Raw genomic sequence first — 12,916 nt, forward strand, 5'->3', positions numbered from 1 at the left:
TCCAATGCGTAGCTCTTTGCAAAAGAGAGATATTGGCAAGGAAAAGCTGTCTTGTACCTTTGCATTTTTCTCCCAAACGAAGGACACTAGAAAGAAAATTTTAAAGCCTCCTGTTAGGCCATCATCTACACGACATAGCCCTGAATTTTCCAATGCGCAGCTCTTTGCAAAAGAGAGATATTGGCAAGGAAAAGCTGTCTTGTACCATTGCATTTTTCTCCCAAACGAAGGTCACTAGAAAGAAAATTTTAAAGCCTCCTGTTAGGCCATCATCTACACGACATAGCCCTGAATTTTCCAATGCGTAGCTCTTTGCAAAAGAGAGATATTGGCAAGGAAAAGCTGTCTTGTACCTTTGCATTTTTCTCCCAAACGAAGGACACTAGAAAGAAAATTTTAAAGCCTCCTGTTAGGCCATCATCTACACGACATAGCCCTGAATTTTCCAATGCGCAGCTCTTTGCAAAAGAGAGATATTGGCAAGGAAAAGCTGTCTTGTACCATTGCATTTTTCTCCCAAACGAAGGACACTAGAAAGAAAATTTTAAAGCCTCCTGTTAGGCCATCATCTACACGACATAGCCCTGAATTTTCCAATGCGCAGCTCTTTGCAAAAGAGAGATATTGGCAAGGAAAAGCTGTCTTGTACCTTTGCATTTTTCTCCCAAACGAAGGACACTAGAAAGAAAATTTTAAAGCCTCCTGTTAGGCCATCATCTACACGACATAGCCCTGAATTTTCCAATGCGCAGCTCTTTGCAAAAGAGAGATATTGGCAAGGAAAAGCTGTCTTGTACCATTGCATTTTTCTCCCAAACGAAGGGCACTAGAAAGAAAATTTTAAAGCCTCCTGTTAGGCCATCATCTACACGACATAGCCCTGAATTTTCCAATGCGCAGCTCTTTGCAAAAGAGAGATATTGGCAAGGAAAAGCTGTCTTGTACCATTGCATTTTTCTCCCAAACGAAGGGCACTAGAAAGAAAATTTTAAAGCCTCCTGTTAGGCCATCATCTACACGACATAGCCCTGAATTTTTTAATGCGCAGCTCTTTGCAAAAGAGAGATATTGGCAAGGAAAAGCTGTCTTGTACCTTTGCATTTTTCTCCCAAACGAAGGGCACTAGAAAGAAAATTTTAAAGCCTCCTGTTAGGCCATCATCTACACGACATAGCCCTGAATTTTCCAATGCGCAGCTCTTTGCAAAAGAGAGATATTGGCAAGGAAAAGCTGTCTTGTACCTTTGCATTTTTCTCCCAAACGAAGGACACTAGAAAGAAAATTTTAAAGCCTCCTGTTAGGCCATCATCTACACGACATAGCCCTGAATTTTCCAATGCGCAGCTCTTTGCAAAAGAGAGATATTGGCAAGGAAAAGCTGTCTTGTACCATTGCATTTTTCTCCCAAACGAAGGACACTAGAAAGAACATTTTAAAGCCTCCTGTTAGGCCATCATCTACACGACATAGCCCTGAATTTTCCAATGCGCAGCTCTTTGCAAAAGAGAGATATTGGCAAGGAAAAGCTGTCTTGTACCTTTGCATTTTTCTCCCAAACGAAGGTCACTAGAAAGAAAATTTTAAAGCCTCCTGTTAGGCCATCATCTACACGACATAGCCCTGAATTTTCCAATGCGTAGCTCTTTGCAAAAGAGAGATATTGGCAAGGAAAAGCTGTCTTGTACCTTTGCATTTTTCTCCCAAACGAAGGACACTAGAAAGAAAATTTTAAAGCCTACTGTTAGGCCATCATCTACACGACATAGCCCTGAATTTTCCAATGCGCAGCTCTTTGCAAAAGAGAGATATTGGCAAGGAAAAGCTGTCTTGTACCTTTGCATTTTTCTCCCAAACGAAGGTCACTAGAAAGAAAATTTTAAAGCCTCCTGTTAGGCCATCATCTACACGACATAGCCCTGAATTTTCCAATGCGCAGCTCTTTGCAAAAGAGAGATATTGGCAAGGAAAAGCTGTCTTGTACCATTGCATTTTTCTCCCAAACGAAGGACACTAGAAAGAATATTTTAAAGCCTCCTGTTAGGCCATCATCTACACGACATAGCCCTGAATTTTCCAATGCGCAGCTCTTTGCAAAAGAGAGATATTGGCAAGGAAAAGCTGTCTTGTACCTTTGCATTTTTCTACCAAACGAAGGTCACTAGAAAGAAAATTTTAAAGCCTCCTGTTAGGCCATCATCTACACGACATAGCCCTGAATTTTCCAATGCGTAGCTCTTTGCAAAAGAGAGATATTGGCAAGGAAAAGCTGTCTTGTACCTTTGCATTTTTCTCCCAAACGAAGGACACTAGAAAGAAAATTTTAAAGCCTCCTGTTAGGCCATCATCTACACGACATAGCCCTGAATTTTCCAATGCGCAGCTCTTTGCAAAAGAGAGATATTGGCAAGGAAAAGCTGTCTTGTACCATTGCATTTTTCTCCCAAACGAAGGGCACTAGAAAGAAAATTTTAAAGCCTCCTGTTAGGCCATCATCTACACGACATAGCCCTGAATTTTCCAATGCGCAGCTCTTTGCAAAAGAGAGATATTGGCAAGGAAAAGCTGTCTTGTACTTTACTTTAGCCTTGTTCTTCTTTCGAGAGTTCCCTTGTGCTGCCTCAGTTGGATCTCCTTCACTTTACAGGGGGGTACCCGAGCAGCGACCCTCCCCAGCTCTAGCCCAACTCCTACTTACCTGCCAGGTGAGATACTATGATCATGAAGGTGCTTCTCCCAGGGCAAGGCTCACCCATTGTACTCTGGGTGTGCTGCTCCTGCGATTTCCCCAAATGTGGGAAACTTGACTGCATAATTTGTGTTTCCCCTGGTCGGCTCTCGTATAATTCAGATCTCTTTGTCTCAGGTCTCTCTCCAGCCTAGTTTGCTGTCTGTTTCCACTTCTCTTTTCTTCAGCCGCTCCCTTCTATACCCTTGTGCACTATCCTGACTTCTCCCGTCTGCTTACTTTGTGCCTTCCAATGCACAATGCAAACTACAGGTAGTGCTGCAGGGCCCACACCCTTTTACTTGCCTTACAGAGCAGCTCTGGAGCTGTTACAGTGGCCAGCTGCTGCAAGAAATCAGCTTGAATGCTTCAGGGGCTGGGGCATAGCCAACATGAGCCCCACACCGAAGGAGGGTGGAGGTGTTTAATGCAAACTAGGGGTCAGTCAAGCGCCGCAAAAGGCAACCATGCCCTGCACGCCCCTTTTCTGTTTTTATATGCAGACGAGGGTTGAAGCCACCTTTGACCCACTGCTTGGATGACATCACCATATGCAAATCCATCTGCGGCAGGCCTTCCCCCAGGAATGCTTGCACTAGTTGTTGCATTTGGTTTGTTGTTTGGGGGTGCTTCAGTATTAGGCAGCCTTCTGCTCCACCCTCCTTTGGTGTGGGGCTCATGTTGGCCATGTCCCATCCCCTGAAGCATTCAAGCAGATTTCTTGCAGCAGCTGGGCACTGTAACAGCTCCAGAGACGCTCTGTAAGGCAAGTAAAAGGGTGTGGGCCCTGCAGCACTACCTGTAGTTTGCATTGTGCATTGGAAGGCACAAAGTAAGCAGACGGGAGGAGAAGTCAGGATAGTGCACAAGGGTATAGAAGGGAGCGGCTGAAGAAAAGAGAAGTGGAAACAGACAGCAAACTAGGCTGGAGAGAGATCTGAGACAAAGAGATCTGAATTATACGAGAGCCGACCAGGGGAAACACAAATTATGCAGTCAAGTTTCCCACATTTGGGGAAATCGCAGGGGCAGCACACCCAGAGTGCAATGGGTGAGCCTTGCCCTGGGAGAAGCACCTTCATGATCATAGTATCTCACCTGGCAGGTAAGTAGGAGTTGGGCTAGAGCTAGGGAGGGTCGCTGCTCGGGCACCCCCCTGTTAAGTGAAGGAGATCCAACTGAGGCAGCACAAGGGAACTCTCGAAAGAAGAACAAGGCTAAAGGAAAATCTGAAACAAAGAAATCTGACTTTTACCAGAGCTGACCAGAAGAAATCACAAACACAGCCTCCCACTACCACAAATAATGCAGTCGAGTTTCCCACATTTGGGGAAATCACAGGGGTCAGCATACCCAAAATGCAATGAATGAACCTCAAACTGGGAGAAAAATCTTCATGACCATGGTATCTCCTATGCAAAATAAGTATGATTTGGAAGAGGGCTGGGGAGGGCCGCTGCTCATGCACATCTCTGTCAAGTAAAGGAGATTCAACTGAGGCAGCACAAGGGAACTCTCATCTTGGGACAACAACTGCAGGGAGAACATATATTTTCAGATGAACATGGGAGGGCAGAAGGCTGCCTAATACTGAAGCACCCCCAAACAACAAACCAAATGCAACAACTAGTGCAAGCATTCCTGGGGGAAGGCCTGCCGCAGATGGATTTGCATATGGTGATGTCATCCAAGCAGTTGGTCAAAGTTGGCTTCAACCCTCGTCTGCATATGAAAAGAGAAAAGGGGCGTGCAGGGCATGGTGGCCTTTTGCGGCGCTTGGCTGACCCCTAGTTTGCATTAAACACCTCCACCCTCCTTTGGTGTGGGGCTCATGTTGGCTATGCCCCAGCCCCTGAAGCATTCAAGCTGAATTCTTGCAGCAGCTGGGCACTGTAACAGCTCCAGAGCTGCTCTGTAAGGCAAGTAAAAGGGTGTGGGCCCTGCAGCACTACCTGTAGTTCGCATTGTGCGTTGGAAGGCACAAAGTAAGCAGACAGGAGGAGAAGTCAGGATAGTGCGCAAGGGCATAGAAGGGAGCGGCTCAAGAAAAGAGAAGTGGAAACAGACAGCAAACTAGGCTGGAGAGAGACCTGAGACAAAGAGATCTGAATTATACGAGAGCCGACCAGGGGAAACACAAATTATGCAGTCAAGTTTCCCACATTTGGGGAAATCGCAGGAGCAGCACACCCAGAGTGCAATGGGTGAGCCTTGCCCTGGGAGAAGCACCTTCATGATCATAGTATCTCACCTGGCAGGTAAGTAGGAGTTGGGCTAGAGCTGGGGAGGGTCGCTGCTCGGGTACCCCCCTGTAAAGTGAAGGAGATCCAACTGAGGCAGCACAAGGGAACTCTCGAAAGAAGAACAAGGCTAGAGGAAGATCTGAGACAAAGAAATCTGACTTTTACCAGAGCTGACCAGAGGAAAGCACAAACACAGTCCCCCACTACCACAAATAATGCAGTCAAGTTTCCCACATTTGGGGAAATCACAGAGGTCAGCATACCCAAAATGCAATGAATGAACCTCACCCTGGGAGAACAATCTTCATGACCATGGTATCTCCTATGCAAAATAAGTATGATTTGGAATAGGGCTGGGAAGGGCCGCTGCTCATGCACATCTCTGTCAAGTAAAGGAGATTCAACTGAGGCAGCACAAGGGAACTCTCATCTGGGGACAACAACTGCAGGGAGAACACATATTTTCAGATGAACATGGGAGGGCAGAAGGCTGCCTAATACTGAAGCACCCCCAAACAACAAACCAAATGCAACAACTAGTGCAAGCATTCCTGGGGGAAGTTCTGCAGAAGATGGATTTGCATACGGTGATGTCATCCAAGCAGTGGGTCAAAGTTGGCTTCAACCCTCATCTGCATATGAAAAGAGAAAAGGGGCGTGCAGGGCATGGCGGCCTTTTGCGGTGCTTGGATGACCCCTAGTTCGCATTAAACACCTCCACCCTCCTTCGGTGTGGGGCTCATGTTGGCTATGCCCCAGCCCCTGAAGCATTCAAGCTGATTTCTTGCAGCAGCTGGGCACTGTAACAGCTCCAGAGCTGCTCTGTAAGGCAAGTAAAAGGGTGTGGGCCCTGCAGCACTACCTGTAGTTTGCATTGTGCATTGGAAGGCACAAAGTAAGCAGATGGGAGGAGAAGTCAGGATAGTGCACAAGGGTATAGAAGGGAGCGGCTGAAGAAAAGAGAAGTGGAAACAGACAGCAAACTAGGCTGGAGAGAGACCTGAGACAAAGAGATCTGAATTATACGTGAGCCGACCAGGGGAAACACAAATTATGCAGTCAAGATTCCCACATTTGGGGAAATCGCAGGAGCATCACACCCAGAGTACAATGGGTGAGCCTTGCCCTGGGAGAAGCACCTTCATGATCATAGTATCTCACCTGGCAGGTAAGTAGGAGTTGGGCTAGAGCTGGGGAGGGTCGCTGCTCGGGTACCCCCCTGTAAAGTGAAGGAGATCCAACTGAGGCAGCACAAGGGAACTCTCGAAAGAAGAACAAGGCTAAAGGAAAATCTGAGACAAAGAAATCTGACTTTTACCAGAGCTGACCAGAGGAAAGCACAAACACAGTCTCCCACTACCACAAATAATGCAGTCAAGTTTCCGACATTTGGGGAAATCACAGGGGTCAGCATACCCAAAATGCAATGAATGAACCTCACCCTGGGAGAAAAATCTTCATGACCATGGTATCTCCTATGCAAAATAAGTATGATTTGGAATAGGGCTGGGGAGGGCCGCTGCTCATGCACATCTCTGTCAAGTAAAGGAGATTCAACTGAGGCAGCACAAGGGAACTCTCATCTTGGGACAACAACTGCAGGGAGAACATATATTTTCAGATGAACATGGGAGGGCAGAAGGCTGCCTAATACTGAAGCACCCCCAAACAACAAACCAAATGCAACAACTAGTGCAAGCATTCCTGGGGGAAGGCCTGCCGCAGATGGATTTGCATATGGTGATGTCATCCAAGCAGTGGGTCAAAGTTGGCTTCAACCCTCGTCTGCATATGAAAAGAGAAAAGGGGCGTGCAGGGCATGGTGGCCTTTTGCGGCGCTTGGCTGACCCCTAGTTTGCATTAAACACCTCCACCCTCCTTTGGTGTGGGGCTCATGTTGGCTATGCCCCAGCCCCTGAAGCATTCAAGCTGATTTCTTGCAGCAGCTGGGCACTGTAACAGCTCCAGAGCTGCTCTGTAAGGCAAGTAAAAGGGTGTGGGCCCTGCAGCACTACCTGTAGTTCGCATTGTGCATTGGAAGGCACAAAGTAAGCAGACGGGAGGAGAAGTCAGGATAGTGCACAAGGGTATAGAAGGGAGCGGCTGAAGAAAAGAGAAGTGGAAACAGACAGCAAACTAGGCTGGAGAGAGACCTGAGACAAAGAGATCTGAATTATACGAGAGCCGACCAGGGGAAACACAAATTATGCAGTCAAGTTTCCCACATTTGGGGAAATCGCAGGGGCAGCACACCCAGAGTGCAATGGGTGAGCCTTGCCCTGGGAGAAGCACCTTCATGATCATAGTATCTCACCTGGCAGGTAAGTAGGAGTTGGGCTAGAGCTGGGGAGGGTCGCTGCTCGCGTTCCCCCCTGTGAAGTGAAGGAGATCCAACTGAGGCAGCACCAGGGAACTCTCGAAAGAAGAACAAGGCTAGAGGAAGATCTGAGACAAAGAAATCTGACTTTTACCAGAGCTGACCAGAGGAAAGCACAAACACAGTCCCCCACTACCACAAATAATGCAGTCGAGTTTCCCACATTTGGGAAAATCACAGGGATCAGCATACCCAGAATGCAATGAATGAACCTCACCCTGGGAGAACAATCTTCATGACCATGGTATCTCCTATGCAAAATAAGTATGATTTGGGATAGGGCTGGTGAGGGCCGCTGCTCAGGCACATCTCTGTCAAGCAAAGGAGATTCAACTGAGGCAGCACAAGGGAACTCTCATCTGGGGACAACAACTGCAGGGAGACCACATCTTTTCAGATGAACATGGGAGGGCGGAAGGCTGCCTAATACTGAAGCACCATCAAATATCAAACCATATGCAACAACTAGTACAAGCACTCCTGGGGGAAGGTCTGCAGCAGACGGATTTGCATATGGTGATGTTATCCAAGCAGTGGGCCAAAGTTGACTGGAACCCTCATCTGCATATGAAAAGAGAAAAGGGGCATGCAGGGCATGGCGGCCTTTTGCAGTGCTTGGATGACCCCTAGTTCGCATTAAACACCCCCACCCTCCTTTGGTGTGGGGCTCATGTTGGCCATGCCCCATCCCCTGAAGCATTCAAGCTGATTTCTTGCAGCAGCTGGGCACTGTAACAGCTCCAGAGCTGCTCTGTAAGGCAAGTAAAAGGGTGTGGGCCCTGAAGCACTACCTGTAGTTTGCATTGTGCATTGGAAGGCACAAAGTAAGCAGACGGGAGGAGAAGTCAGGATAGTGCACAAGGGTATAGAAGGGAGCGGCTGAAGAAAAGAGAAGTGGAAACAGACAGCAAACTAGGCTGGAGAGAGACCTGAGACAAAGAGATCTGAATTATACGAGAGCCGACCAAGGGAAACACAAATTATGCAGTCAAGTTTCCCACATTTGGGGAAATCGCAGGGGCAGCACACCCAGAGTGCAATGGGTGAGCCTTGCCCTGGGAGAAGCACCTTCATGATCATAGTATCTCACCTGGCAGGTAAGTAGGAGTTGGGCTAGAGCTGGGGAGGGTCGCTGCTCGGGTACCCCCCTGTAAAGTGAAGGAGATCCAACTGAGGCAGCACAAGGGAACTCTCGAAAGAAGAACAAGGCTAGAGGAAAATCTGAGACAAAGAAATCTGACTTTTACCAGAGCTGACCAGAGGAAAGCACAAACACAGTCCCCCACTACCACAAATAATGCAGTCAAGTTTCCCACATTTGGGGAAATCACAGGGGTCAGCATACCCAAAATGCAATGAATGAACCTCACCCTGGGAGAACAATCTTCATGACCATGGTATCTCCTATGCAAAATAAGTATGATTTGGAATAGGGCTGGGGAGGGCCGCTGCTCATGCACATCTCTGTCAAGTAAAGGAGATTCAACTGAGGCAGCACAAGGGAACTCTCATCTGGGGACAACAACTGCAGGGAGAACACATATTTTCAGATGAACATGGGAGGGCAGAAGGCTGCCTAATACTGAAGCACCCCCAAACAACAAACCAAATGCAACAACTAGTGCAAGCATTCCTGGGGGAAGTTCTGCAGAAGACGGATTTGCATACGGTGATGTCATCCAAGCAGTGGGTCAAAGTTGGCTTCAACCCTCATCTGCATATGAAAAGAGAAAATGGGCGTGCAGGGCATGGCGGCCTTTTGCGGTGCTTGGATGACCCCTAGTTCGCATTAAACACCTCCACCCTCCTTTGGTGTGGGGCTCATGTTGGCCATGCCCCATCCCCTGAAGCATTCAAGCTGATTTCTTGCAGCAGCTGGGCACTGTAACAGCTCCAGAGCTGCTCTGTAAGGCAAGTAAAAGGGCGTGGGCCCTGCAGCACTTCCTGTAGTTTGCATTGTGCATTGGAAGGCACAAAGTAAGCAGACTGGAGGAGAAGTCAGGATAGTGCACAAGGGTATAGAAGGGAGCGGCTGAAGAAAAGAGAAGTGGAAACAGACAGCAAACTAGGCTGGAGAGAGACCTGAGACAAAGAGATCTGAATTATACGAGAGCCGACCAGGGGAAACACAAATTATGCAGTCAAGTTTCCCACATTTGGGGAAATCGCAGGGGCAGCACACCCAGAGTGCAATGGGTGAGCCTTGCCCTGGGAGAAGCACCTTCATGTTAGCATAAAAATAAAGCCAGAAAATGAAGAGCTGTTTAATCAGTCAATTGGATTTTTTTGCCAGCATATTTCTTTTTCTCTGCAACCCACTGCTAAATTGTGCTTCCTAGCTGTTTTTATAAAATCACTGAATCAAATCTAACTCTGATTACATCAGAGAAGGCCAGGTACCCTACACCATAACAGGGGTTTTCGAAATTTTGACTTGTCTACTTAAATATCACCAAAATCTGATCACAAGGTCAATTACGTCCCTGGGTGGGATTGAACCACCAACCTTTTGATTAATAGCTGAACACACTAACCGATTGCGCCACAGAGACACTTTGCAAAAAGTACATACTGACAAAGACTAATAAGCATTCATCTAGAACGTTTCCTAGAAAAACTTTAAAAAGTCAATAATCTGGAGAGTTTTTGTAAGATGTTTCTTCCAGCAACCAATGAAGAAACACATTGGTACTTTCGCATGATGAGTGAGTGCTTCAGGATCTCTTGCACTTACATGTGCAGCAGAGTACTGCACTGGAAGCATGCTGGGCCCATAACCCAGAGGTAGGCAGATTGAAACTATCCTTTGCTATATGCATTTTTTTTTGTTCATTAAAGTAATCCAAAACTGGGATTGATATTTTAGCTTTTATTTTTACTTAAAGTACAATAACTTTTACCATTTTAATTTTTTTTAATAGTATATTGACAGTATTGTTTTCTTTCAAAAATCCAATTAATTTTCTTTACCCGATTATTAAAATGGTAATTGACAAAAACAAACTACATTGTCACCAGAAGAGCAATACAAAATGTACAAGTGATATATTAAAATCATCTTTTCAGCTTGAATTTCAATGATGCATTGGGGCAACGATTTTGTGAGAAACATCTTCACCCTTAAATAAAGATTTTCTTAATTCCTTACCTGTGTGCTAATTAGATATCACCTTGTTTTCACATTAAACAGACTTCCACATGAGAAAGCAGCAAGGATGCAGTGGCGTTAATGTTTCCTGGTGTCAACCTGTATTATTTCAGTAGATATTGAAATGAGGATGCATCTTGCTGCCTTTCCAATGAAGCAAGTTTAATTTAGTAATAGGTGAAAAACCATCACTACAAATATGTTAATCAGATACTTGGCTTTGTGGACACTTTTCAGAGAACAAATTAGTTAGCATAAAAATAAAGCCAGAAAATGAAGAGCTGTTTAATCATTCAATTGGATTTTTCTGCCAGCATATTTCTTTTTCTCTGCAACCCACTGCTAAATTGTGCTTCCTAGCTGTTTTTATAACATCACTGAATCAAATCTAACTCTGATTACATCAGAGAAGGCCAGGTACCCTACACCATAAGAGGGGGTTTGCAATTTTGACTTGTCTACTTAAATATCACCAAAATCTGATCACAAGGTCAATTACGTCCCTGGGTGGGATTGAACCACCAACCTTTTGATTAATAGCTGCACACACTAACCGATTGCGCCACAGAGACACTTTGCGAAAAGTATATACTGACAAAGACTAATAAGCATTCATCTAGAACGTTTCCTAGAAAAACTTTAAAAAGTCAATAATCTGGAGAGTGTTTGTAAGATGTTTCTTCCAGCAACCAATGAAGAAACACATTGGTACTTTCGCATGATGAGTGAGTGCTTCAGGATCTCTTGCACTTACATGTGCAGCAGAGTACTGCAATGGAAGCATGCTGGGTCCATAACCCAGAGGTAGGCAGATTGAAACTATCCTTTGCTATATGCATTTTTTTTTGTTCATTAAAGTAATCCAAAACTGGGATTGATATTTTAGCTTTTATTTTTACTTAAAGTACAATAACTTTTACCATTTTAATTTGTTTTAATAGTATATTGACAGTATTGTTTTCTTTCAAAAATCCACTTAATTTTCTTTACCCTATTATTAAAATGGTAATTGACAAAAACAAACTACATTGTCACCAGAAGAGCAATACAAAATGTACAAGTGATATATTAAAATCATCTTTCCAGCTTGAATTTCAATGATGCATTGGGGCAACGATTTTGTGAGAAACATCTTCACCCTTAAATAAAGATTTTCTTAATTCCTTACCTGTGTGCTAATTAGATATCACCTTGTTTTCACATTAAACAGACTTCCACATGAGAAAGCAGCAAGGATGCAGTGGCGTTAATGTTTCCTGGTGTCAACCTGTATTATTTCAGTAGATATTGAAATGAGGATGCATCTTGCTGCCTTTCCAATGAAGCAAGTTTAATTTAGTAATAGGTGAAAAACCATCCCTACAAATATGTTAATCAGATACTTGGCTTTGTGGACACTTTCCAGAGAACAAATTAGTTAGCATAAAAATAAAGCCAGAAAATGAAGAGCTGTTTAATCACTCAATTGGATTTTTCTGCCAGCATTTTTCTTTTTCTCTGCAACCCACTGCTAAATTGTGCTTCCTAGCTGTTTTTATAAAATCACTGAATCAAATCTAACTCTGATTACATCAGAGAAGGCCAGGTACCCTACACCATAACAGGGGGTTTGAAATTTTGACTTGTCTACTTAAAGATCACCAAAATCTGATAACAAGGTCAATTAAGTCCCTGGGTGGGATTGAACCACCAACCTTTTGGTTAATAGCCTTACACACTAACTGATTGCGCCACCGCGACACTTTGCAAAAGTACATACTGACAAAGGCTAATAAGCATTCATCTAGAACGATTCCTAGAAACATTTTAAAAAGTCAATAATGTGGAGAGTTTTTGTATGATGTTTCTTCCATCAACCAATGAAGAAACACATTGGTACTTTCCCATGATGAGTGAGTGCTTCAGGATCTCTTGCACTTACATGTGCAGCAGAGTACTGTAATGGAAGCATGCTGGGTCCATAACCCAGAGGTAGGCAGATTGAAACTATCCTCTGCTATATGCATTTTTTTTTTGTTAATTAAAGTAATCCAAAACTGGGATTGATATTTTTGCTCTTTTATTTTTACTTAAAGTACAACAACTTTTACCATTTTAATTTGTTTTAATAGTATATTGACAGTATTGTTTTCTTTCAAAAATCCAATTAATTTTCTTTACCCGATTATTAAAATGGTTATTGACAAAAGCAAACTACATTGTCACCAGAAGAGCAATACAAAATGTACAAGTGATATATTAAAATCATCTTTCCAGCTTGAATTTCAATGATGCATTGGGGCAACGATTTTGTGAGAAACATCTTCACCCTTAAATAAAGATTTTCTTAATTCCTTACCTGTGTGCTAATTAGATATCACCTTGTTTTCACATTAAACAGACTTCCACATGAGAAAGCAGCAAGGATGCAGTGGCGTTAATGT

At 44.4% G+C, this 12,916-nt stretch overlaps 10 non-coding genes and 1 pseudogene across 10 annotated transcripts; 1 reads left to right on the plus strand and 10 right to left on the minus strand.

Moving 5' to 3' along the window:
* Window positions 1–2,687: 2,687 nt before the first annotated feature.
* LOC135025631 (U1 spliceosomal RNA) lies at window positions 2,688–2,850 on the plus strand. The gene has a single exon (XR_010222364.1). It is a non-coding gene; the product is annotated as a U1 spliceosomal RNA (small nuclear RNA).
* Window positions 2,851–3,675: 825 nt separating this feature from the next.
* On the minus strand, window positions 3,676–3,838 carry LOC135025600 (U1 spliceosomal RNA). Its single transcript, XR_010222334.1, has one exon. It is a non-coding gene; the product is annotated as a U1 spliceosomal RNA (small nuclear RNA).
* Window positions 3,839–3,990: 152 nt separating this feature from the next.
* Window positions 3,991–4,154, minus strand: LOC135025610 (U1 spliceosomal RNA). Its single transcript, XR_010222344.1, has one exon. It is a non-coding gene; the product is annotated as a U1 spliceosomal RNA (small nuclear RNA).
* Window positions 4,155–4,828: 674 nt separating this feature from the next.
* On the minus strand, window positions 4,829–4,991 carry LOC135025613 (U1 spliceosomal RNA). Its single transcript, XR_010222347.1, has one exon. It is a non-coding gene; the product is annotated as a U1 spliceosomal RNA (small nuclear RNA).
* A 152-nt stretch (window positions 4,992–5,143) lies between these two features.
* Window positions 5,144–5,307, minus strand: LOC135025524 (U1 spliceosomal RNA). Its single transcript, XR_010222260.1, has one exon. It is a non-coding gene; the product is annotated as a U1 spliceosomal RNA (small nuclear RNA).
* A 685-nt stretch (window positions 5,308–5,992) lies between these two features.
* Window positions 5,993–6,144, minus strand: LOC135025679 (U1 spliceosomal RNA; annotated as a pseudogene).
* A 152-nt stretch (window positions 6,145–6,296) lies between these two features.
* On the minus strand, window positions 6,297–6,460 carry LOC135025572 (U1 spliceosomal RNA). Its single transcript, XR_010222307.1, has one exon. It is a non-coding gene; the product is annotated as a U1 spliceosomal RNA (small nuclear RNA).
* A 674-nt stretch (window positions 6,461–7,134) lies between these two features.
* LOC135025601 (U1 spliceosomal RNA) lies at window positions 7,135–7,297 on the minus strand. Its single transcript, XR_010222335.1, has one exon. It is a non-coding gene; the product is annotated as a U1 spliceosomal RNA (small nuclear RNA).
* Window positions 7,298–7,449: 152 nt separating this feature from the next.
* LOC135025738 (U1 spliceosomal RNA) lies at window positions 7,450–7,613 on the minus strand. Its single transcript, XR_010222460.1, has one exon. It is a non-coding gene; the product is annotated as a U1 spliceosomal RNA (small nuclear RNA).
* Window positions 7,614–8,287: 674 nt separating this feature from the next.
* Window positions 8,288–8,450, minus strand: LOC135025619 (U1 spliceosomal RNA). The gene has a single exon (XR_010222353.1). It is a non-coding gene; the product is annotated as a U1 spliceosomal RNA (small nuclear RNA).
* A 152-nt stretch (window positions 8,451–8,602) lies between these two features.
* LOC135025750 (U1 spliceosomal RNA) lies at window positions 8,603–8,766 on the minus strand. Its single transcript, XR_010222472.1, has one exon. It is a non-coding gene; the product is annotated as a U1 spliceosomal RNA (small nuclear RNA).
* Between the last annotated feature and the right edge of the window lie 4,150 nt (window positions 8,767–12,916).

Source organism: Pseudophryne corroboree, unplaced genomic scaffold (assembly GCF_028390025.1).
Source record: "Pseudophryne corroboree isolate aPseCor3 unplaced genomic scaffold, aPseCor3.hap2 scaffold_423, whole genome shotgun sequence".
Taxonomy (NCBI): domain Eukaryota; kingdom Metazoa; phylum Chordata; class Amphibia; order Anura; family Myobatrachidae; genus Pseudophryne; species Pseudophryne corroboree.